Source organism: Myxine glutinosa, chromosome 10, assembly GCF_964187855.1.
Source record: "Myxine glutinosa chromosome 10, kmMyxGlut1.1, whole genome shotgun sequence".
Taxonomy (NCBI): domain Eukaryota; kingdom Metazoa; phylum Chordata; class Myxini; order Myxiniformes; family Myxinidae; genus Myxine; species Myxine glutinosa.
This window is the reverse complement of record NC_136270.1, coordinates 98,369,639-98,396,763: the sequence shown is the minus strand read 5'-3', so window position 1 is coordinate 98,396,763 and position 27,125 is coordinate 98,369,639. Positions and strand designations below refer to the sequence as shown.

Genomic DNA, 27,125 nt, shown 5'->3' with positions numbered 1-27,125 from the left:
TGGATAGAAGCCATCGGATAACATTTTGGAGTAGTGGAGATGAACCTCTCCGGCAACAACACGTTGAGCTTCAGACATTTTTTGATTTACACCCCTCTTCTGTAGCATTTACCCCTCTCTTCTGTATTTACTCCCCTCTTCTCTTCTGTATCATGTTGAGAATAGCAGATGATCATTCCAGATTCCTCAAAATACATCATAACAGCAAAATAATTAAATTTATTTCCTTTGATTAGCCAAGATTTAACCCCATAGAAGGAAACCTGCACATGTGATCATGTAACATCTTGTACTTGATACTTTTTGTATACCTTGCCAATTCTGCCTGAGCGTAAAAGCTGTAACCTTGTGATATAAGCTTCAGATCCATGAAGGAGCAATTTATACACATAGTACATGCAGGGCATTACAAGATGTGTGCCTTGTTACATTAATTTGCATATATATATAGGGAGAGAATTGTCAAATCAATATGCTACTGTATCTGCAGGGATATGAACCAAAAATGTCCCAGCATCATGAGACAAGACCTTCGAAATATAACCAATTAGGCCTGGCACATAATAAATTAAAAGGAACTTTTTTTCTACATCTTCTTCCATCTCTTTTTCCTGATTATGTGGTAGTTTCTCCAATCAAAGCCATGCACACTACATTTCAAATATTACAGGTGCATAGGCAGTCTTACAACCTCTTTGATTCACCGATTGGCTTCATGTGGTGCACACTTCAGCAATAAAGTTCAGCCTAAAAGTTTTCAAAGCATTATGCTGCATATAAAGTATTAGTATTTGCAAACATGACATATGGCCCTGGGGTCATCGATATCTATCTATAATTCCAGTAATCTCTGTGTGTCTGTGTGTCTGTGTGTTTGTGTGTTTGTGTGTTTGTGTGTTTGTCTGTGACCGCTGTTTCTCGACAACCACGGGTCCGATATACTTTAAACTTGCCAGGTATATTGCTGGGGACCCGAGGATGTGCCTTTTCAAGGTTTCATATTAATCGGACAAGTAGTTACCGAGCTATGGCGATTTCTTTACCAAACTCCGCAAGCCGTTCGCTTTGGACCAAACCATTTCATGTAAATAGAGGGGGGGGGGGGGGGGGTTCTGTGGTCGTTGCGAATGGACCAAACCATTCATGTAAATAGAGGGGGGGGGGGGGGTTCTGTGGTCGTTACTGCCACGTGGTTTCAAAGTTTTTTTTTTGTTGTTGTTTGCACGCATGTTTTTTTGCACGCACGTACGGGCACCCACGTACGGGCACGTCCTAGTATTATTAATTATTATTACTAGGGCATGCCCGTACTATATATATATCTAAAATTATATCCCCCCCCTCTATTTACATGAAATGGTTTGGTCCATTCGCAAAGCCAAAGCGAACGGCTTGCGAGTACGGTGGCAATCCCCCCCCTCTATTTACATGAAATGGTTTGGTCGATTCGCAAAGCCAAAGCGAACGGCTTGCGAGTACGGTGACAATCCCCCCCCCCTCTATTTACATGAAATGGTTTGGTCCAAAGCGAACGGCTTGCGAGTACGGTGACAATCCCCCCCCCCTCTATTTACATGAAATGGTTTGGTCCAAAGCGAACGGCTTGCGGAGTTTGGTAAAGAAATCGCCATAGCTCGGTAACTACTTCTCCGATTAATATGAAACCTTGAAAAGGCACATCCTCGGGTCCCCAGCAATATACCTGGCAAGTTTAAAGTATATCGGACCCGTGGTTGTCGAGAAACAGCGGTCACAGACACACAGACAAACACACACACACACAGAGATTACTGGAATTATAGATAGATTATGATTAGTCTCGCCCCAAAAGGGTTGCGATACTATTGCAACGACCCTGTTTGCTTGTGTGTCTGTGTCGTTGGTTGTTATCTCCATATATGGGTCTCTCAGAAGGTAGAGCAAAGCCCTCCCAGGTCTCAAAGTATCCACCTTCATGTGTGGGTGTATATATGGTGTGTGTGTGCGTGCATGCATATGTATAAGTTTTTTGTGTGTACAGTAAGACCCTCACATTCATGGGGGATACGTTCCTGAAATATGCCTTGAATGTCGAATCTGCAAGAATGTTTGGTCATTGTTTTAATGGGAAAAAGGAGGATCGGTTGCTGGTGGTTCGTGATTCGTAAGGCAAGATTTTAATTTTTTACAAGCACGAATGTACATGATTACAGTTTCATTTAAAATGCTTAGAAATAACAAAATGGAATCGGCCCACGGGTCCTAAAATCTTGCTTTGCCGCTCCATAATACCCTCTCTCTGTTCTCTTCACCCTTTCTTTTGCTCAAGGTCATCTGCCATCTGTTTGGAAATCAGCGAACATCACCGCTTTCCACAAAAAGTGTGCAAAAACATATCCTTGCAACTACAGACCAATCAGCCTGCTCCCAATCATCAGCAAGGTCATGGAATGCATTATCGCTTCTGATATCAAATCATTCCTCTTCTCCGGAGGGTTGATCTCGGACCATCAATTTGGGCTCAGAACAGGCCACTACTCTGGACATGCTGCTTCTGCTGTCTCAACAATGGATGGAGGTCCTCAATGCCAAACAGGAAATTAGTGCTGTCACTCTTGACATATCATGTGCCTTTGAAATGGTCTGGCACCCCGCTTTGCTTACCAAACTCTCCTCCTATGGTATCCATGGTAACCTCCACGCATGTCTCACGGACTTCCTCTCCTGGTGTCGTCAACGTGTAGCTCTAAAAGAAATTCTCATCTCCTCTTCTTGTCCAGGCTTCAAGGCAGTGTTCTGGGCCCTGTGCTTTTTCTCATCTTCATCAATGATCTCTCTGACTCTCTGGAAAATCCTCTTTATCTTTTTGCTCATGACCCCACTCTCTGCCACTCCATCGACTGCCCCTCAAATCAGCAGGCAGCAACTTCTTCACTCTCTACAGACCTGGAAGAAATCACAAACTGGTCAAACAAGTGGAACATGCCTTTCAATCCTGACAAATCTCACACTCTCACTATGTCTCTCCAAAAAGACCGCCTGGAAAATCCTTCCTCCCATCTTCTCTCTCAACAATCCTTTCAAATAAGTTCTGTCACTCAAGCTTTTGGGTCTCACTATTTGCCATGATCTTTCCTGGGAAAACCACATTTCCAAGCTGACCTCCAAAGCCAGTCGCCAACTTGACATCCTCCATCGTGCAAAGTCCTTCCTTGGCACTACTGAGTTACTCACCATTTACAAGTCTTTCATCCGCAGCACAACAGCATATTCTGCAGCACCTCAGCCAGGAACTTGATGGTCAGGTTGGGTCTCACCACCTCTTCCTCCTCTTCACTGCCCTCCTCTTCCTCAGAACCTTAATGATTGCCTCCAACTCCTCAGTCAGCTCCTCACCATGTGAGGCAATGCGCTCCTCAAATTCCTCATGCTGCGTGCCATCGTATGCCTTCCCCCTCCCGTCTCCTCTGTCAACCCGGGAATTTTCCGCCTGTCTTCCGTGATGTCAGAAAGGCCTCTGAAGTCGTTGACTGCCTGTGGCCATAGGTTTTACCAGCAAATGTTGATGATGGAGGCCTCATCCAGTGAGTCTTTGATGGTGCTGATGCATAGCCTGCAAAATGCGATGGAAGGTGTGGTGGGTGTAATAAGTTTTAAACATCAACATTACCCCTTGGTCGAGTTGTTGGATCAGTGAGGTGGTGTTGAGTGGTAAGAAGATGACCTCAACATTGGTTTGAGCCACTTTCAGCACCACGGGGTGGCCAGGAGAGGTTCTTGTCTGCCAGGTACCTCTCCACTTGAGTGACGAAATAGTTGTGGAACTAATCCATGAATATGGCAGCTGTTACTCACGCCTTTCTGTTGGCCCTCCAAAATATGGGCAGAGTTTTGCTTGTTTTTGCCCTTGAGGGAATGGTACATCATCCTTGGTTTGATCATACAGTTCCCTTTGGCATTGACGCAGAGGAGAAGAGATACCAGGTCCTTGGCAGCCTTGAATCACAATGCAGTCCTCTCTTGCTTTGAGATGAAAATTCTCGTGGGCATTTTCTTCCAGAACAGGCTGGTTTCAGCTGCATTGAAGACCTGCGCAGGTGCATACCCCTTTTCCTTGATGAGCTGTGCAAGTTGAACAGGGAAAGTCACAGCTGCCACGTGGACGGCTGAGGCATGCTCGCCTGTGACCTTCACATTGTGGAGACTGTACTGCTTCCTGAAGTGGTCAAACCCCGTGTTAGCTTGAAATGGATTGGGTCACTCATACCCGCATCACTCGTGTTTTCAGCTCCACCCATGCCAGCCAAGTGATTGTCCATTCGCTTTGCCTTTGCACAAATCAAAGGTCTGCTTAAAGGCATGTTTTCCAGAGCATTGTCCTCTATCCACATATTTAATGCCTTCTCCATTGCTTCGATGTGAACATCCCTGACCTGGATAACTACTTTGATACTGGTTACTGCAATAGCCATGACATTTTTGTGAATCGCCTTCTCATTCTTCTTTTGTAGCGCACAGTTCACTCATTCAAGCCATAGTGCCTGCCCACAGAGGCTGCATTCACACCTTTTGATAGTAGGTCAAGCAGCTCCACTTTCTGGCTCAAACTCGTTAATTTTTTCTGCCACTTGGGAGCAGACACATCTCCTGCACTACTCATGCACTTCAGACCCACGATAAACAAAGTGCGCAAAAAGTCCACGAGCATAAGGAATAACAGCAGGTCTAGGCAGTGGCACGAGAATAAAGAATGAAACCCAGGACACTCTGCACATAAGTAGTCATGGAGGAGGGGTGGGTAGTATGACCATTGTTTGTGGGGGGTGGTGATGGGGGATTGTGGTGGTGGATATTTTATGCGCACGTACAGCTTCTTTATTCGTGGTTAGTAGATGATTGTTTTTGAACTGTGTTTTGTTTGTGGCTGGTGGGAAATGGTTTGTGTGGCTGGAGGTGGTTTTATGCAGAACTCATTGAAGATTGTTTCAGAGCTGTGATGCATGCTTTGGCAGGTGAGAAATGGGTTTTTTGCACCTGCAAAAACTGAGAATATGTGAAATACAGGGCCACAAATGTAGAAGCAGGTCACCTTTTATGAGCCGCAAATGTCGAATGTGCGAATGTTGAGGTTTCACGGTATATGTGTGTCTGTGTGTTTGTGCGTGCAAATTGCTGTTGTTTGCTGCTATCTCCACACATGGGTGGGATTCAGGAGATGGAACGGAGACCTACCAGGTCTCAGAGTGTGTGTGTGTGTGTGTGTGTGTGTGTGTGTGTGTGTGTGTGTGTGTGTGTGTGTGTGTGTGTGTGTGTGTGTGTGTGTGTGTGTGTGTGTGTGTGTCATTGATTGTTATCTCCATAATTTGGGTATCAGCAGGTTAAATGGAGTCCTCCCAGGTGAAGTTGTGTTGCACTTTCATTTCAGTGAAGGGTCTTCCCTTCGCTCAAACTTGTCTGATCTCTCCATACAGGTTGCTTCTGACAAACCAGACGTGATCTGCTTAACAGAAACTTTCCTCCTTCATGATGTCTCTGATTCCTTGGTATCTCTCCCAGGTTACTCCCTCCTCCGGTATGATAGACCTGAGCCTCGTCCTGGAGGTGGGGTTGCTATCTTTATAAAAAACTCTCTTCCTCACTCGCCCTGCACTGCCCTCTCTCCACCTCACCCCCAGGAATACCTTTGGCTACGGCTTCCCCTTCGCTCCCACCTTTTGTTCATATGTATGTTGTACCGTCCACCAAACAGTGATGACTCCATCTACATCTCGCTGTCTGAGAATATGGACCAACTTCTATCTACCCATCCCAACTCTCTCTTCCTCATATGTGGTGATTTCAACTGTCACCATGCCAGTTGGCTGGGTGTGGGTACCTCTCTCACCAGCCATGGCTCTTCAGCAAAGGACTTCTGTGACTCACTGGGACTGACACAATCTGTCAATTTCCCGACCCGGATTTCAGTCAACGGAGCATCTTCTCTTCTGGACTTGGTTATGACTAACTTCCCTGAAAATGTCTGCTGCTCTTCTTCTGCTCCAATCGGCTCTTCTGATCATGTGCTTGTTAAAGTGGACATCTCTCTGACCATTCTCAGAGAGCCTCCTCAGCGTCGACGAGTCTGGCATTTCACTCAGGCCAACTGGCACGGTCTTCAAGCAGCCATCAATCATCTGGACTGGTCTCCCATCGCTACTGCCTCTGACATAAATTCTTCCTGGGAATTCTTCCAAAGCAAACTGCTCTCTCTCATGCACAGATTTATCCCATCTCGTCTTCTGTTGTCATACCCTTCCTCCCATCCATGGTACACGGAATCTTGTGGTGAGGCTATTGCCCAGAAACAACTTGCTTTCATCTCCTGGAAAGCAAATCCAACGGAAGGAAATCTCATTTCCTTTCACAAAGCCCGAAACAAGTGTGTGTCCACCCTCAGGAGAGCCAGGAAACAATATCTCTCCGTTCTCAGGACCGAACTCTCTTATCTGTCTCCCTCTTCCAAATCCTGTTGGCGTCTGGTCAAATCTGTTTCTGGTGTTTGTTCCCCCTCCATCCCCTCCCTCACCTCAAATGGCCACACGGCTGACTCCGCACGTGAAAAAGCTGAATGCCTCAACTCTGTGTTTGCCTCTAAATCTTGTGTCCCAAACCCATCCCTCTCTGTACCCACCATACCCAGTCGTACCCAGCTGCTCCTGGACTCTGTGTCCTTTCCTCCTGACAAGGTGGAAAAGTTTCTGTCAACCCTCGACCGGATTCTGCAACTGGACCTGACGGCATCAGCCCACAGGTCCTAAAATCCTGTTCTTCCGCTCTTTCACTCCCTCTCTCTGTTCTCTTCACCCTCTCGTTTGCTCAAGGTCATCTTCAATCTGCTTGGAAATCTGCCAACATCACTGCTTTGCACAAAAAAGGTGCAAAAACAGATCCCAGCAACTACAGACCAATCAGCCTTCTCCCAATTATCAGCAAAGTCATGGAATCCATCATTGCTTCAGATATGAAATCTTTCCTCTTCTCCAATGGCTTGATCTCTGATCATCAATTTGGTTTCAGACCTGGACACTCTACTCTGGACATGCTGCTTCTGCTTTCTCAACAATGGATGGAGGTCCTCAATGCCAAACAGGAAATTAGAGCAGTCTCCCTTGACATATCACGTGCCTTCGATACGGTCTGGCACCCCGCTCTGCTCACCAAACTCTCCTCTTATGGTATCCATGGAAATCTCCACGCATGGCTGGCGGACTTCCTCTCTAGTCGTAGTCAACGTGTGGCCCTGAATGGGTTTCTCTCATCTCCTCTTCCTGTTCAGGCTGGAGTTCCACAAGGCAGTGTTCTGGGCCCTGTGCTTTTTCTGGTCTTCATCAATGATCTCTCTGACTCTCTTGAAAATCCTCTCTATTTCTTTGCTGACGACTCTACTCTCTGTCGCTCCATTCTTCATCCCTCAGATCGGCAGTCTGCAGCCTCCTCACTCTCTGCAGACCTTGACAAAATCACAGACTGGGCAAACAAGTGGAACATGTCTTTCAATCCTGACAAATCTCACACTCTTACGATGTCTCTCCGAAAAGACCGACTGGACAACCCTCCCATCCACTTTCTGAATAATCCTCTCCAAGAAGTTCTGTCACTCAAGCTTTTGGATCTCACTATCTGCCATGATCTTTCCTGGGAAAACCACATTTCAAATCTGGCCTCCAAAGCCAGTCGCCGACTGGGCATCCTTCATCGTGCGAAGTCCTTCCTTGGCACACCTGAGCTCCTCACCACATACAAGGCTTTCATCCGCAGCTCAATGGAATACTGCTCTCCCCTCTGGGCTGGTGCTCCTGCCTCACACCTAGCTCGTCTTCACGCTGTTGAAACCAAAGCATTCAGAATCATTGGATTCTCCCACGATGAAGCTAACTCCAAGGGCCTCTCACTCACTCACCGCAGGCAGGTTGGTGGTCTTTCCGTCTTCTACCGACTCCTCTCTGGCCTTGCCCCCCCAGCTCTTTCTGGGCTCTGTCCCGCAAATATTCCTACAGGTCGCACAAGATCTGCCTGCAACTCTCTTATGGTCAAACTGCCAAAATCAAGACTCTCTGCTCACCTTCACTCCTTCATTCCTCTTTTCTCCTGCCTCTGGAACAAACTCCCTCACTCTCTTCAATCCCACTCCACCCTCCAGGTCTTTAAAACAGCTGTTCACCACCATCTCTTATCTTCCCCCATCCAAAACCTTGATCTTTTCTACCCCCGTTAATTTCACCCCAATTCCACTTTTTTGAAATACCAACTTCTGTCCTGGAAGTCCTTGGTGTCCTTGTGTTTTATACTTCTCCCTCCCCCCCCCTTCCCACGCCTCCGCCCCCCAAGACCTCTCCCTTCCACACATCTCCCTGCTCTCAAATGTTGTGTTTGTGTGCTTCCCCTTCTCTCCCCATCTTGTTTTTCCGCTCCCTCTTTTTATATATTTTGTTTGTCTGGTTGATTTGTTTGTGAAGTAAATGTAAATGTTAGCTCTTTCACGAGCCTCGATTCAGTATACAACAAAAAAAAAAAAAAAAAAGGGTCATGACCCATGAGCTAAGTTGTGAAGTTGTGTTGTTCTCAAAGTTTTGTTAAGAGGACTCTTTTCATGATCGTCACTGAGTCCTGGACAGCCTCCAACTGTAGAGGTTCTTCTTTATCATTTTTGTTGCTCCAATTATCACTGGTACAATTTTGGCAATCTTCTGCTTCCAGGATCTTTTCACTTCATTCTTGAGATCTTGATATTTGGTCATTTTCTTGATTTCTGCATTATGTAGACCAAAATCACTGGGTACTGAAATCTCCATTTGCAATGCTTTATTTTCCTTTTTGGATATGAGTACTATGATCGGCCGCAGTGCTTTGTTTTCTATGTTCCTGCTGGATGGCATCAACAGGTCATACAGTCGTGGCCAAAAATATTGGCACCCTTGCACTTTTTTCAAATAATGCACCATTTCTTCAGCACCTTGATTTCAAATAAAGCACCTCGATCAACTGCCACACAGATTCAAGCTGACCTTCAGACACAAGGTACGACAGTTTCAACGAGAGAGAGAGAGAGAGAGAGAGAGAGAGAGAGAGAGAGAGAGAGAGAGAGAGAGAGAGAGAGAGAGAGAGAGAGATATATATATATATATATAGACAGATATAGACAGAATAGTAAAGCCCGACTGGAGTTTTCCAAAAACATACCTGAACAAGCCCAAATCCTTCTGGGAGAATGTCCTGTGGACAAATGAGACCAAATTTTTGCTTTTTGGTAAAGCGCATCATCTCTATGTTTACAAACAAAATGAAGCCTTCAAAGAAAAGAACACCTTCCCTACAGTCAAACGTGGAGGAGGTTTAGTGATGTTTTGGGGTTGTTGTGCTGCCTCTGGCACTGGGTACCTTGAATGTGTGCATGCATCATGAAATCAGGAGATCACCAAGGCATTTTTGGAGCGCAATGTTGAACCCAGTGTCAGAAAGCTGGGTCTCCATCAAAGGTCATGGGTCTTGCACCAGGACAATGACCCGAAACACACTTCAAAAAGCACCCAGGAATGGTTAAAGACAAAATGCTGGACAGTTTTGAAGTGGCCAGCAATGAGTACAGATCTAAATCCCATTGAGCACCTGTGGGGAGATCTGAAAACAGCAGTTGGGAGAAGGCACCCTTCAAATCTGGGAGAACTGGAGCAGTTTGCACAAGAAGGGTGGTCCAAACTGCCATTAGAGAGGTTTAGGAAGCTCATTCATGGTTCTAGGAAGCATTTGACTGCATTTATTTTGTCCAAAGGCTGTGCTACCAAATATTAAGTCTGGGGTGTCAATAACTTTGTGAATGCCATTTTTTTTTGCTTTTTGATTTAAAAGGATATATTAAGTTCTGAATAAAAATAAAGGTTCTGTAATATTAACAGTGAAATAATGAATTGTGGAGACCAAATACTTTTGTCAATTTCAACTTATTTTTCGAGAAAATTGTGAGTTATTTGAAAAATGTGCAAGGGTGCCAATATATTTGGCCATGACTGAACATGAGCATTATGTCCTTGTTTTTAATGATTGCTTTTGGTTAATGTTTCCACGATATTTCTGGAACTGGGATAATGAGACTTTTGTAGATGTGCCAGTGGATTACTCTACATACTTGTTGTGCCTTTGGATGTACAGCTGTTCTGACATGAGCTTTCCACATCCCGATGGGAGGTGACTTGTGCTTTCTCTTTCTACATTGCAGAACCTACACTTGTCTGATGGACTCAGTCCTGCATCTTTCTAAAGCTATTGGTGTGGTGTTCTTGGTATAGTGCATTGAAAATGATTCGTTATCTGTCTCAATTGAGCTGACTTCTTAGTCATTTTAGTGGTCATTCTTTGTCTATCCCCTAATCACTCATATTCATTGAAACATATTTTTCTCACAAACTATGTGATTGATGTGAACCATATTTGGTATGATACATCAGAACAGCAAGGTCTCATGGGGTTGTGCTCCCCATCTGGATCCACCCACTGTAAGATGTTGAAAAGGGGGGTTTCGCCTCAATTTCAGGTAACTTATTTTAAAATCTCAGAAAAACCATCCGGAAGTAAACGTCAGTCCCCCCATGGGCTACATTATTTATATTTCCCTGCTCTTTTGTCTTTCTCCCAGCTGTCACTATATATCTGTTGATATTTCATATTATATATTTTTTTGTCTTTTTTTTTGCAATTGTGTCTGTGTTCGCACTGGCTGGGGATGGGGGTATGTATGCATCCAGGTGTAGTTGCTGCATGTGGAGGTGTATGTGCCCCTGCTGGCCCACCTGGCTATATTTGTTGCTGTTTCGATTTGATGCACGACATCTTCTAATCGCACGGTCTGCTTTTGGAAGTTTTTTTGCAAGGTGGATAAGACTTACCTTTTCTGGTTTGTTGTGTTCATGCTTGTATACAAATTGTATTTGGCAGTCTGTTGAGCTTTTCATGTACTCTGCTGATCCGACAGTCCTCGCACTGTGCACTTGATTGAGTTTCATCAGGCCGCCGCCTCCTTCTTTCCTCAGCAGGTACATTCATGTGATGCACTGATTTTTGGAGAACATTTTATGGATATTAAGGAGTTTCCTTGGTTTAATATATCTAGTTTTTTGATTTCTGATTGTGGCCAGCTTATATTGGAAAGCTGGTACTGCTAGTTGATTTCTGGCTTTGATTTTGGTCCTTGGGGTGACTTGTGTTTTCAGGATAAAACCTCCTTCTACACAGGTATTCTTTGGTAATTGTTGTGAGCATTTTTGTTACATATTTGGTGTCCCACTTCTACTCCAAGGTATTGGTAAGATGCTTCGTTTATTTCGATATTTATGTTGTCCGTTTTTGTTGGTCTACCTTGCCTGAATGTGCACTTGCGGCACATTTTATCGAGGCCAAATTCCATTTGGATGTTGTCAGAGAACCGTTTCACTAATTTCAATTGTTCTGCCAATTTTTCGTCATTCGGTGCAAAGAGTTTTAAATCATCCATGTACAGTAGATGTGCCACCTTTCCTGTTTATTTGGACTTTCTTTTATTAGTTGTTAAGGTGTATCCATGTTCTTGGTGTATCCATTATGAGGTTACTTAGTGTATCTAGATTCTAGAGCGTAGCAAAACAGGAGGGGGGGGGAAAGGCTGTCTCTTTGGAAGATCCTGCATCGCATCTTCACTCCTGGTATTTCGATATTTCCCCGAGTGCTGCAAGATTAACGTGGTATTCCATAGATCCACTGCTTTTTCAATCAGGTGTGTGTGTGTGTGTGTGTGTGTGTGTGTGTGTGTGTGTGTGTGTGTGTGTGTGTGTGTGTGTGTGTGTGTGTGTGTGTGTGTGTGTGTGTGTGTGTGTGTGTGTGTGTGCGCGCGCGTGTGTATTTTTTTATTTTTATTTTTGTATACTGAATCGAGGCTCGTGAAAGAGCTAACATTTATTTCACAAACAAATCAACCAGACAAACAAAACACACAAAAAGGGAGCGGAAGAGGGAGCGGAAGACAAGATGGGGAGAGAAGGGGAAGCACACAACCACAACATTTGAGAGCAGGGAGAAGTGTGGGAGGGAGAGGGCTTGGGGGCAGGAGGCGTGGGAGGGGGAGGGCGGGGGGGAGAGGTATAAAACACAAAGGGACCGAAATTAGCGGGGGTAGAAAAGATCAAGGTTTTGGATGGGGGAGGATAAGAGATGGTGGTGAACAGCTGTTTTAAAGACCTGGAGGGTGCAGTGGGATTGAAGAGAGTGAGGGAGTTTGTTCCAGAGGCGGGAGAAAAGAGGAATGAAGGAGTGAAGGTGAGCAGAAAGTCTTGATTTTGGCAGTTTAACCATAAGAGGGTTGCAGGCAGATCTTGTGCGACCTGTAGGAATATTTGGGGGACAGAGCCCAGAGAGGGCTGGGGAGGCAAGGCCAGAGAGGAGTCGGTAGAAGACGGAAAGACCACCAACCTGCCTGCGGTGAGTGAGTGAAAGGCCCTTGGAGTTAGCTTCATCGCGGGAGATTCCAATGATTCTGAACGCTTTGGTTTCAACAGCGTGAAGACGGGCTAGGTGTGAGGCAGGAGCACCAGACCAGAGGGGAGAGCAGTATTCCATAGAGCTGCGGATGAAAGCCTTGTATGTGGTGAGGAGCTCAGGTGTGCCAAGGAAGGACTTCGCACGACGGAGGATGCCCAGTCGGCGACTGGCTTTGGAGGCCAGATTTGAAATGTGGTTTTCCCAGGAAAGATCATGGCAAATAGTGAGACCCAAAAGCTTGAGTGACAGAACTTCTTGGAGAGGATTATTCAGAAAGTGGATGGGAGGGTTTTCCAGTCGGTCTTTTCGGAGAGACATCGTAAGAGTGTGAGATTTATCAGGATTGAAAGACATGTTCCATTTGTTTGCCCAGTCTGTGATTTTGTCCAGGTCTGCAGAGAGTGAGGAGGCTGCAGACTGCCGATCTGAGGGATGAGGGTGTGTGTATGTTTGTGTGTGTGTGTGTGTGTGTATGTTTGTGTGTGTTGTTTGTCCACATCTATTTTTTTTACTTTCAAAATGTTTTCCTCTACAACCTTTACAACTTTAAAAATGCCTGTCCAATCGATGTGAAATTTTAAACATAGGAGGGACTCCCCATGGAGAATATTGTATTGTTAACCCTGACATCATAGGTCACATGGTATGGCAGCCAATTTGGATTAAAGGAAATAATTTGGACATCATTTTCTCCAAAACCACTCATCGAAAAAAATTGAAACTTCATGTGTCATTAATTCTCCATGTGGTATTTCGGGTGATAATGATGACATAATTGATGAAGTGATATTCCAGCCATAACTAGTTGAATTGAAATCGTTATCCAAAAATCTGAAACTTCATACAGTGCCTTCAAAAAGTATTCACACCCCTTGACTTTTTCGTATTTTATTGTGTTACAGCCTGAATTAAAAATGGATTAAATTGTATTTTTTTTTTGGCACTGATCTGCACATAATACCCCATAATGTCAAAGTGGGATTCTTTAAAAAAAATCTATACAAATAATTAAAAATAAAATGAAGAAATATCTAATTAACATAAGTATTGTTACAGATACGACTTTGATGGTATGGTGGGCCGAGCGGGATGGCCGCCGTATCCGTACAAGTTACCCGATTGTGCCCGAATGTTGACTAATCGCGCTACGCTGGCTCAATAGGAAAGAGAAGACACCCGGCTGGGTTATAATGACACAATACGACACCAGGGTTTCGATTTTCAAGTATATTCGTACGGAAAAAGGTTAGATTACAGGGGCTAGAGGTATATTACAGGAAGACAGGCACTTAGACACACTCTTATATTATCCCCGGACAGACGACAGACACACGGGACAAAATGCTGACTCACACGGGGGTTGATGAAAAGGGGAGGCAGGTCGCGATGGCTCAGGTGCACCTGGCTCAGGGACAGAATCACGTACGGTGGTGTCCAGAGATGCGTGAAGGTATCACAGCGCTTGTGGGTCGCGACTTTGGTCTCAAGCTGGGGAGGTCGCTCAGCGCTCGGGAGGGTGGCGTCTTTTCCTTCCAAGCTCGGGGCGCATCTTTCGTCACGTCCGGCGCGGGGCCGCGTATATATCCGGCGGGGAGTGACACGCCCTCGGCTCGTTAGCGCCGCCCCAGATGGCATCGGCCCATGGCTTCTCATTGGGTGCGGGGGTTACCGGCTCCGCCCTTGACGAGGGGCCGACAGGGAGCCCCTTCGTGGTAACCCCGTGGAGCGCGTGGTCAATGGTGGCTAACCGAGCCGGAAGGAGGACGCCCACTCCCCATGCCGTCACCGCGCCGCCCCCCTCTTTTGTTGTTGTTGTTGTAGTTGGCGCTTCTTCATGGGGAAGAGATGCGGAGAGGTATGGGGAGGTCCTAAACTTCCTAACAGGTGCCATATAATCACATTCTGGTGCAACGAAGAGTCATAATTAATGGAAACAAGTCCTTAACTGACATAGATTAAGAATAACTAGCAAGATGTCCTATAATTGTCTACGTGTGGTGCGGGGGACCTGGGCACGACATTTAATGGGGGGATGAAGGGGAAGATCGGCTCTAATGGGTGTTGTTTACAGACAATGGGACTAGGGAATGGGGTAAGGGAGAGTTGGGGAGTATCGGAGAAAATAGGGGAATATTTACAAGCGGATATGGAGGCCAAATTCCATATTCGCAACATTGCACCCTTCTCTACCCTCGGGGCGTCCCGACCCGATAAATTTTTACCTACTTTAGTGTGGCACGCAATGTAGTTCCCTCTACTATTAACTCTACCCTGAGTGCGACAGTTTTACAGATATTCACAAATGAGTAAATATGTCCCCCTGCGACGTTGCACCCTTCTCCTCACAGAAACACACCCACAGGATAACCGAATCCGGAAAGAATTCTCAAACTAAACATACAGCCGGTAGGGAGCATTATTTACAGGATTACGCTGATATCTACACTACGATCCAGGACCTGTCTTTGGAGGAACACATGCAGATGTTATGCATAGAGAGAGCGCGCTTGCCAGCATCGATACACCAACCCACGAGTGCTCTGTGGCCGACGGCCTTTAATAACGTGCAGAGCACCCTTCCCGAGCATCAAAAGCACCACCCCACCACCAATCGGTGCAGTCACCATTGTTCATTGGAATAAAAATAACTTCAACAACCCCTAACCCTGCAGGTGTCTCTTGCTCTTCTTGTGGTGCACTTGGTGGTGTTAACTAAAAGTGGTTCACCTGTATGGCATAGGTGCCACGTTGACCCATAGGTCCATCCCCGGGTGGTGCTTGGCCGCAAACGAACTGCGGTCCATTGTGGGTGGCCACAAACATTGCGGTCCATATGGTGTACCGATCCAGGCAGCGAACAGCGAAAGTGCAGGCCCACAACTGCGCAGCCAGCACCTCTCTCTCCTCTCTCTCTACCCCAAAGCCAGATCCTCGGAGGTGGGAGACAAAAGAAGCAGACAAGTCAGTAAGGTGGTAAGGGCGCAAAAGTGCACGCAATGTAAGGTAATGCACACTGGGGGCACATGGGAACCAGGTGAGACAGGTACGTTCCTATCGTACGCCCCCCCCCCCCACCAGGTAACCTACATGGCCTCTCCCTTACCCCTTACTGCATCCACAAAACACAACACTACCCATAAACATCTACTTTACAAATCGACAAACATCCCTACTGTCTTCCCCGTTCCTCCCATATACCAAATTCGTCTTCTCTCCCTCCTAACCAATCAAATTTGCCATTTTCAACTCTCATCAAAATTTGCCATTTTCAACTCAACATCAAAATTTGCCATCACCAATTCATCATCAGTCCCTCCTAAGGAGGGAGAGATGGAATCACCCCAATGTCTCATCCACGTCGTGATGCGTCTCACCAATCCACACAGCAATTTCATTTCCTGCACAAAACAAAGAAAACACAGGTGTGGAGTCATCATCATCACCACAGGCAAGTGGCTGCGTATGGTGCGACAGGTTCATCAATCCTAACTATCTCCTAAATGACTTTAACAACTTTACACTACCCGGGGTCTCTCTCCGGCCAAACCATTGGCCCTCTTACACTATGGGTTCTAAAAACCAATTCCCATTGGCCAAACTGTGGTGCTCTTCAATTTGGGGTCTCACTCCCCCGATTCATCTCCCGGTGCCCTCGTACAATTTCTGGGCTGCGACGTGTACCTCTCCCAGTGGGTCTACCCACCTGCACACCTCCACCACTGCAGTTGCCTCCGAGCTTACCTGCTCCTTACCCTAACCTAACTACCAGGGGAAGGCCCTCTGGCTCTCTCCCCACTCCGTGCCCTCTCTGGCACTGGGCTGCCCGATCCACACCCGGGATCCTCAGGCACCCACTCACAACTACCGGCTCCCAGAGCCCACCTGCGGCCTCACCTGGCCGACATCCTCACAGTGGTGGAGTGCCCAACCAACTACACACACTAACAGGCTACACGCCCAGCCATTTCCACAACACTAATGCACCCATTCGCAACACCATTCTGCAACCGCACCACAAATGCCAATATCCAACCACAATTTACCTGCACCCTCTACCTAACACTTACACTACCCGCCCCGGGTGCTCGCGAAAGGGGTCCACTCTTCCCCCATCCACACCTTCGCACCATGCACACCACTCCGTACCACTCACTCCAACTCTCTCCACACACCTGTACCTGCACACCTGTGCTCTCACACCTGGTGCCACCTGCACCCTTCTCTCCCCAAGCGCATTCGCGCTGATCCACACACTCACTACTCATACACTGCTCCACACACCTGTCCAGTTGCACACCTGTGCAATCACACCTGTTCAATTCTCACAAACACGGCATCATCTCAGCTAACTACTCCCCTCTGAAACTTGCGCTTCCCAGTCGTCCCTTTAAACTATTGCGCTCCCACGTCATTATCATCCATACTAATCTACCTGCGTCCCCACTACAGGTATCAGTCACTAACTAACCTTAACGTTACCTAATGTCATCTTCGCTAGATCCCTACACACAATATCCTAACCCACCCGGGCTAGTTTTCACTGCCATACACCCCATAAGCTATTGCTCCTTTGCCCCCCACATGGGAAGGGTGGCAGGGATGCCATCCCACCACATCGGGGGTCTCTCACTACCAATTTTGCACATCAAATTTCAACAAATCAAAAATTTGCCAATCATCTGCCAATCACTGTACCATTACCAATCATCACTCTGCCAATCCTTTGCCAATCATCAAATTTTGTTTTTCTCTAATTTTTGGGTCCAAAACACTAACCTCATCACCCAGTCTACTCACTACTGCCTCTCGGTGCGCCAATTCCTGTCCAAAGCCCGGCTTCGTAAAGCCAAGCCATGAATGCTGGTTGTTCTGTGCCAGCGGCTGGGTGCGTCCCGCATTCGGTGCAGGGAAGGAGGTTTACCCGGGCCGAGATCCCACGCACCATCTCGGCACGGAGCCATCCAATGCCCCGATCTAGACCTGCCGGCACGTCTCACCAAAAAGTGGTCGCCATGACGACCCTTCCTATCGGGCTGCAAGCTCCGCCTAGTGGAGCCTGGACGCGGCCGTTCAAAGCGAGGCCCGGCACGCACCGAGGGCCTGCTTCGGCTAAAAGTCGTTCTAAACTCTACCCCGTCTAACGTCGATGCTTCACCTGCATGCTTACATCCCGCAGCCCGTTCCTTGCTCACACATCCAGCCGTTTCCATGCCCTTCGTACCGTTCCTTACACACCCAGGTACACCCATTCCACTCACCGCCTTGGTCACACACCTGACCACCGAACACTTTGGCACACACTCGTTGGTAGCACACCTCACCAATACACCTCTTCGCGCCCCCTCCTCGGTCACCTCCTCTGTGACAATCACAGGTGTGCTCTCATTCGCACACCCAACCACGTGCCTCACCACCAACTCCAGCGTGCATTCCCACTCACGCTCTACCATTCCAGGTGTGCATCCTTCCATCCCAGGTGTACATCCTCGCTCACCTGTCACAACTAACTCACGCTCCATGTCACTCTCACTACTTTCACCTCCATTCCTGACAGCGCACTCACCCTTACTCTTGACAGCACACTCTTTCCTCATGCACCTGTCCGTCACACACCTTTCTCGCGCACACTCTCCCGTTACACCCTCTGTAACACTCACCACAGCTGTGCATTCTTCCTTGCCTTTGACAGCGCACTCTTTCCCCATGCACCTGTCCGTCACACACCTTCCTCGCGCACACTCTCCCCTTGGCACGCACTTTTTCCTCACACACCCCAGAGTCGGACTTTCTCGCACACCTCCTTTTTCGCACACCAGACCTGTCGCACACTTCACCAACGGCCTCTCACGAACACCCGGGTCTATCTCGACCCCCAAGCTTCTTAAATCCCCTGGCGCATCATACGCACGACCATATTGGTCACCACTTACACCGGGTCCTCTTCCTCTTCGCTTCTCCTCCATCACCTGCGAATCCCTCATCCGGTTAATGAGCACATCATCACGATCCAAACACAGACTTTGGACCAATTCTTTTATCTCCTCTTTTATCTCTTTCTTATCCCCTCTCCGTCGCTTCTTAATTTCGCTCATCCCTTCTTCCACTTCTTCTAATTTGTGCTTCACCTCTTTTATTCCCCGGTACGTCTCCTCAAGCTCATCCTCTAAGGCTACCTTGACCGTTTCCAGGTGCGTCCTCACCTGCCGGTCCTTCGTCTCCATTACCTCTATCACCTCGTCCAACCTCGTTGTCAGTCCCTCACGTACCATCTGACATTCCCTCTTCGTCGCTACCAAGTCATCTTTTAGTTCTTTCTGTGTCGCCTTTAAACCTCCTAATACCGCAGTGTTCCTTTGAACCTGCTCCACTAACTCCGTCTGTCCCACCGTCAGCTGCTCCACCTCCTGCGTCAGGTCCTCTATGCCCCCTTGTAACTTTACAGTCCCCTTTCTCACCTCCTTCTCCATGTGCTCCTTACAGTGCCTCACCTCCTCGCGCACTCCTCCGACCTCCTCACTCACTCCTCTTCTGATCGCTTCTCCCATCACTTGCATCTCCTGCCCAGATGCCACCCTCATCTGCTCCATTTCCTCCCTGTGAGCATCCAGTTTGGTTTCTACCCCCATTCTGATCCCCTCTATCTGCTGCCCCATTTGGTTAACTTCCCTTTCCGCTTGGTCCCTCATGTCCCTCAATTTGCCTTCCATGGTGTTTTCTAACCCCTCTAACCCTTTTTGCATCCCTTCCATTTGATTCTCTTGAGCGGCCATTCTGTTTTCTACCCCCGTTAACCCATTCTTTACTTCTTTTATCCCGTTGTCTAACTCCTCAAAATTATTGTCTAACTTCTCAATTTTCTTGTCTAACTCCTCAAAATTATTGTCTAACTTCTCAATTTTCTTGTCTAACTCCTCAAAATTATTGTCTAACTTCTCACCGGTACCCCTCGCTTCGTCCCTCATTACCCCCATTTGGCCCTCTAATCGCTCACCCTGAGCATCCATCCGGTTCCCCATTACCCCCATTTGGCCCTCTAATCGCTCACCCTGAGCCCTCATTCCCACAATTTGGTCTCCCATTCGTTCCATAAGGGCCCTCATTTGCAACATAAAAAGGTTCGGATCCACCAGGGGCGCTGCCACGGTCGCGGGCGCGGTGACCAGCGAGGCGCCATTTTGCGCGTCTGCTACCCTCGCTGCTTCGCTCTCCTCATGTCCCTCATGTCCCTCAATTTGGTCCTGGACCGACCCTGCTTCACTCTCCCCTACCGGACCCCAGCCGTCTTGATCCGCCATAGCGCGACTTGCAAAATTCGAGTTTCGTAAAACAAAACAAATTTCGGCCGCTCCAAATTTTGACCAAATTTTTTTTTTCCTCTATTCGTTTTTTTTTTTTTTTCTTCAAAATTTGGTCGGGCCTCGAATCCCACTCCTGACACCAATTGTTACAGATACGACTTTGATGGTATGGTGGGCCGAGCGGGATGGCCGCCGTATCCGTACAAGTTACCCGATTGTGCCCGAATGTTGACTAATCGCGCTACGCTGGCTCAATAGGAAAGAGAAGACACCCGGCTGGGTTATAATGACACAATACGACACCAGGGTTTCGATTTTCAAGTATATTCGTACGGAAAAAGGTTAGATTACAGGGGCTAGAGGTATATTACAGGAAGACAGGCACTTAGACACACTCTTATATTATCCCCGGACAGACGACAGACACACGGGACAAAATGCTGACTCACACGGGGGTTGATGAAAAGGGGAGGCAGGTCGCGATGGCTCAGGTGCACCTGGCTCAGGGACAGAATCACGTACGGTGGTGTCCAGAGATGCGTGAAGGTATCACAGCGCTTGTGGGTCGCGACTTTGGTCTCAAGCTGGGGAGGTCGCTCAGCGCTCGGGAGGGTGGCGTCTTTTCCTTCCAAGCTCGGGGCGCATCTTTCGTCACGTCCGGCGCGGGGCCGCGTATATATCCGGCGGGGAGTGACACGCCCTCGGCTCGTTAGCGCCGCCCCAGATGGCATCGGCCCATGGCTTCTCATTGGGTGCGGGGGTTACCGGCTCCGCCCTTGACGAGGGGCCGACAGGGAGCCCCTTCGTGGTAACCCCGTGGAGCGCGTGGTCAATGGTGGCTAACCGAGCCGGAAGGAGGACGCCCACTCCCCATGCCGTCACCGCGCCGCCCCCCTCTTTTGTTGTTGTTGTTGTAGTTGGCGCTTCTTCATGGGGAAGAGATGCGGAGAGGTATGGGGAGGTCCTAAACTTCCTAACAGGTGCCATATAATCACATTCTGGTGCAACGAAGAGTCATAATTAATGGAAACAAGTCCTTAACTGACATAGATTAAGAATAACTAGCAAGATGTCCTATAATTGTCTACGTGTGGTGCGGGGGACCTGGGCACGACATTTAATGGGGGGATGAAGGGGAAGATCGGCTCTAATGGGTGTTGTTTACAGACAATGGGACTAGGGAATGGGGTAAGGGAGAGTTGGGGAGTATCGGAGAAAATAGGGGAATATTTACAAGCGGATATGGAGGCCAAATTCCATATTCGCAACAGTATTCAGCCCCTGCACCTTTGGCAGTGATTACAGCTTGAATCCTCTTTGGAATGTCTATCAGAATTGCACACCTGGATTTGAGGAGTCTCTCCCATTCTTCCTTGCAGATTTGCTCAAGATCTGTCAAGTTGGTTGGGGAGCGTCGGTGAACAGCAATATTAAAGTCTTTCCACAGATTCTCAATGGGATTCAAGTCTGGGATTTGGCTTGGTCACAAACACTTTCACGTTTTTGTTCTGAAGCCATTCTGGTGTTGCTTTGGCTATATGCTTGGGGTCATTGTCCTGGTGGAAGGTAAATCTTCTCAGCAATCCAAGGTCTTTTGCACTCTGAAACAGGTTTTCTTCAAGGATTTGCCTGTATTTGACTCCATTCATTGTTCTGTCTTTCTTTACAAGTCTCCCAGTCCCTGCCGCTGAAAAGCATCCCCAGAGCATGATGCTGCCACACACCATGCTTCATGGTAGGGATTTTTTTTTTTTTTGTCCTCCGTCGCACAGCGTAGCGAAAGGGGGACTATGGCTTTCCCCTCCGTCCGTGTGTCCGTGCGTGCGTGCGTGTGTGCGTGCGGGCGTGCGTGTTTGTTTGCGTGCGTGCGTAAGTGAAGGACCGCATTCGAATTTGGTGTGTGGATGCAACCCACGTCAAAATCCAAGATGGCCGCCACCATGTATGTCTGATGCCATGTATGTCTTAACTTTGTGAGATGGATATCTTGAAAAATAAGCGAAGTACCAACTTCTAATCTGGTGTGTGGGTGTATCTAGGCATAAGGAAGAACGCTATTGAAAATTGGATCGCCACGTCAAAATCCAAGATGGCCGCCGCCATGTATGTCTGAACCTTGTGAGATGAATATCTTGAAAAATAAGCGAACTACCAACTTCTAATTTGGTGTGTGGGTGTATCTAGGCATAAGGAAGAAAGCTATTGAAAATTGGGTCGCCACGTCAAAATCCAAGATAGCCGCCACCATATATATGTCTGAAACTTGAGCGAAATATCTCGAAAAATAAGCGAAGTACCAACTGCTAATCTGGTGTGTAGGTGTATCTAGGCACAAGGAAGAACGCTGTTTAAAATTGGGTCGCTACGTCAAAATCCAAGATGGCCGCCGCCATGTATGTCTGAACCTTGTGAGATGAATATCTTGAAAAATAAGTGAAGTACCAACTTCTAATTTGGTGTGTGGGTGTATCTCGGCATAAGGAAGAACGCTATTGTAAATTGGGTCGCCACGTCAAAATCCAAGATGGCCGCCACCATATATATGTCTGAAACTTGTGAGCGTAATATCTTGAAAAATAAGCAATGTACCAACTTCTAATCTGGTGTTTGGGTGTATCTAGGCACAAGGAAGAACGCTATTGACAATTGGGTCGCCACGTCAAAATCCAAGATGGCCGCCGCCATGTATGTCTGAACCTTGTGAGCGAAATAGCTTGAAAAATAAGCAAAGTACCAACTTCTAATCTGGTGTGTGGGTGTATCTCGGCACAAGCAAGAACGCTGTTTAAAATTGGGTCGCCACGTCAAAATCCAAGATGGCCGCCGCCATGTATGTCTGAACCTTGTGAGATGAATATCTTGAAAAATAAGCGAAGTACCAACTTCTAATCTGGCGTGTGGGTGTATCTCGGCACAAGCAAGAACGCTGTTTAAAATTGGGTCGCCACGTCAAAATCCAAGATGGCCGCCACAATATATATGTCTGAAACTTGTGAACGTAATATCTTGAAAAATAAGCAAAGTACCAGCTTCTAATCTGGTGTTTGGGTGTATCTAGGCACAAGGAAGAACGCTATTGAAAATTGGGTCGCCACGTCAAAATCCAAGATGGCCGCCGCCATGTATGTCTGAACATTGTGAGCGGAATATCTTGAAAAATAAGTGAAGTACCAACTTCTCATCTGGTGTGTGGGTGTATCTAGGCATAAGGAAGAACGCTATTGTAAATTGGGTGGCCACATCAAAATCCAAGATGGCCGCCTCCATGTATGTCTGAACCTTGTGAGCGAAATATCATATCATAGCATGTTTTCTGCGTCTTCCACTTTGTCAACTCACATCACTTCACCGACGGGGGACCTAGGCGTAACGCTTGTTTTGTATACAAATCGAGGCTCGTGAAAGAGCTAACATAAATCACACAGAAAGACAAACCGACACATAAAACATATAACATGGGGAGCGGGAGACAAGATGGGGCGAGAGGGGGAGGAACACAAACACAACATCTGAGAGCAGGGACATCGAGAGATCTGTGGGAGGGAGAGGGCTTTGGGGGGGGGGAGGCATGGGAAGGGGGGGGGGTGGGAGAGGTATAAAACATATGGACACTGCCAGGACTTCCAGGAAAGAAGTTGGAATTTCAAACAAGGTGGATCTGGGGTGAATTAGTGGGGGTAGAAAAGATCAAGGTTTTGGATGGGGAAAGATAAGAGATGGTGGTGAACAGCTGTTTTAAAGACCTGGAGGGAGGAGTGGGATTGAAGGGAGTGTGGGAGTTTGTTCCAGAGGCCGGAGAAAAGAGGAATGAAAGAGTGAAGGTGAGCAGAGAGCCGAGATTTCGGCAGTTTAACCATCAGAGGGTTGCTGGCAGATCTTGTGCGACCTGTAGGAATATTTGGGGGACAAAGCACAGAGAGAGCTGGGGGAGCAAGGCCGGAGAGGAGTCGGTAGAAGACAGAAAGACCACCTACCTGTCTGCGGTGAGTGAGTGAAAGGCCCTCGGAGATAGCTTAATCACGGGAGATTCCAATGATTCTGAAAAGATGATGAGATGTGAAGTGTTAGATGGGTGATGAGCTGTGCTCGGTTTTCTTCAGACATAGTGCTTTGCATTCAGGGCAAAGAGTTCAATTTTCTCTCTTCAATTTGTTCAGAGTGCTGGGGATAACTCTCTGAGTTTTTGTCAATAGAGAAGGTGGGATCTTTAACCACCTACCATCAAATGCAAAGAGACAGGTTCACAGTTCAACATCCTCTGAGAGATAGAGTACTCGTTGGTGCCACACTCTGCCTGTAAAGGACAAATCCCACAGTTTATAGTCAGGGCAAGAATCAAACCCATTTAACTAGAAAGAGCAATCAGAGATTGCAGACCCTTGCCAGGGCGTATTTTCAGTGGTTTTTAAGGCTTTTGTGTTAAAACAAATATGGCGGCCGAACTATGTGACCGATGCCATCATCATTAAAAAAAAAATTCTCCACCAATTTATCCCTAGATGATGCTCAATAAATTTCATCTTGATCGGATGAAGTTTTGTACTTGTCGAATTATGACGTCATATTGGCGGCACCTATGACATCATCATTAACATGTTATTCCACATGGAGAGTTCTTTACAAAGAGCCATGTCTCATTTTTTCTATGCAGCGCTTTTGGAGATTTAGATGTGCAAAGTTTTTCAGTTTTTCCAAGATGGCGCCCATATCATGTGACTTATGACATAATTATCATTTTAAAAAAATTATACAGGTGTAGTTGCACCTATGGTGAAAATTTGCTGTTAATTGGATCAGCGGTTGCATAGAATATCAGATTTATTCTGTGCGGACAAACAAACAGACAAATAAAATCACTCATCGAGCGACACTTGGCAAAACAGAACAAAGTGGAATGGCACTCAGTAGAGCATCCTTTTATCCTCAAAAATAGTTAGTTGAATTCAGTTGGCTGATATGAAAATCCTATACAAATTTCAAGTGAATCGAATGAAAATTGAGGATTTTAGAAATTTGAAATTGTTGTTGACTTTTGGCCTATGTTGACCTTTTGGCCGATGGTGATCTCAAAAATAGTTGGTGGTTGAATTCAGTAAGCCGATATGTAAATCCTATTCAAATTTCAAGTCAATCGGATGAAAATTGAGGCTTTTAGATATTTGAAAAGAAGTGGCTGACCTTTGGCCTATGTTGACCTTTTGGCCTATGCTGATCTCAAAAATAGTTGGTGGTTGAATTCAGTTTGCCGATATGTATATCGTATTGAAATTTCAAGTCAATCGGATGAAAATTGAGGATTTTAGAAATTTGAAAAAAGTGGTTGACCTTTGGCCTATGTTGACCTTTTGACTCCAAAAATATATAGGATTTTGTCGGACCACGAACTCTCCCATTTGGTAAAGTTTCGTGAAGATCGGTTTAAAATTGTGTCCTGTAGGCAAGTATAAGTGAGCGGACAGACAAACACACACACACACACACACGCACACACACACACACGCACACACACACATACACATACACATACACATACAAACAACACACACACACACACACACACGCACACACACAAACAACACACACACCGGAGTGGTCAACATACTTGCAATTTTTTCTTTTTTTTTTGCCAAGTAACAAACCGACTCAAATGCAATACCCTCCCCTCAGGCGAGGGTAATAATGGACAGCTCAGAGGCAAGTGTGAACTTCTTCATCATCCTGACAGACTCTAGTTTGAGTATGAGCATCATACATATGAATAAGAACATGATTTGGTCTTATGATTCTAAATTGTGCTTTCTCGGTCTGTGCTTAGCAATTTTGGCCAAGGGTCTGGGCAATGATATTCAGTGCTTATTGACATGCTTGGTGTACTCTTTGTATTGATACTCTATTTGGCTGGGATTTGATTGTTGACTTAACTGTAAACTTTTTCTTTATTTATTTAGCTCTTTCACGAACCTCGATTCAGTATACAAAAAAAAAAAAAAAAAAATTGGAAACTTTCTGCATTGAAGAAGTATAATCTATCAATATAATATATTTATCATTTCTGAATCAAAGAAGATTCCTTTTGTGCTAATCGATTGTTACAACATATGAAATTAAATAAAAACTAATAAAAGGCATCCACAAGAATCCTTGACCATGTTGTGGAATGTCGGCCAAGGCCCTCACTTTTTTTTCCCTCCATCCTTCCTTTTTTTTTTTCCTCTGTCTTCACTTTTTCACCTTTATTCAGCTTTAAATTTGTTTTCTGCACAGCCGCTTGATCGATTGACAAAAAACTTTCAACATTGGTTGCGCCCACCCATTGGGAATTTTTAATCGGCCTCGGACGATTTAAACAATATATTTGCCACATTTGAAGTGTACAATGTGTTTGTATGAAGCAAAAATAAAGTACTGCATATATGCTATATATATATATATATATATATATATATATATATATATATATGTGTGTGTGTGTGTGTGTGTGTGTGTGTGTGTGTGTGTGTGTGTGTGTGTGTGTGTGTGTATATACATACATACCAGTGAGGTCACCCGTGGGAATCCCACGGGCATGGACGTGTGTGACATTTCGACATATTGAGTTAGATGCTGCACCTTCACATGCAGTTACACACACACACACACACACACACACACACACACACACACACACACACACACACACACACACACACACACACATGTCCCACATGTATATATCCCACATCCCACATGTATATACATGTTTAAAGTGTACGTGCCCTTCCCCCCTCCCCCGCCCGGCAACGCTGGGTACTTCTGCTAGTAACTAATGAAATAAAAACGAAGAAATATCTCTGGGTAATTTCCTGAAACTCGGTGAAATTCGCTGAAATTCGCTGAAATTCGCTCGGTGTATCGGTGAAATATTTTATTTGGGCGGTGTATAATTGCTTCGAACGAAACAGCATTTTGCCGTCTGTGTTTCATGTCCATGCACACGTGAAATGGAGTTTGTTTTTGCACACGTGAAATGAACATCTGAACCTTTACTTCCGGATAATAATGTTGAATGAAATAAAAACGAAGAAATATAGTGGGGTCACCCGTGGGAATCCCACGGGCATGGACGTGGGTGATATTTCGACATATTGAGTTAGATGCTGTACATTCATTTTTACAAAATGGTTACTGGCAATTCATCAGATCCAGAAATGGTGGAATGAACACAATTTATTTATTTCACATAATATGTGACCCCTCACTCCTCTCCACCTGACACTCTCCTCTCTCCACCCTCACGCATCTCCAATCCCACTCCTCCTCACACTC

At 46.3% G+C, this 27,125-nt stretch overlaps 1 long non-coding RNA gene across 1 annotated transcript; it reads right to left on the bottom strand.

Annotated features, from left to right (window-relative positions):
* Nucleotides 1–16,650: 16,650 nt before the first annotated feature.
* On the bottom strand, nt 16,651–17,282 carry LOC144894157 (uncharacterized). Its single transcript, XR_013624867.1, has 2 exons — nt 16,820–17,282; nt 16,651–16,722 (listed from the first exon to the last, which is right to left on the bottom strand). It is a non-coding gene; the product is annotated as an uncharacterized LOC144894157 (long non-coding RNA).
* Nucleotides 17,283–27,125: the final 9,843 nt, after the last annotated feature.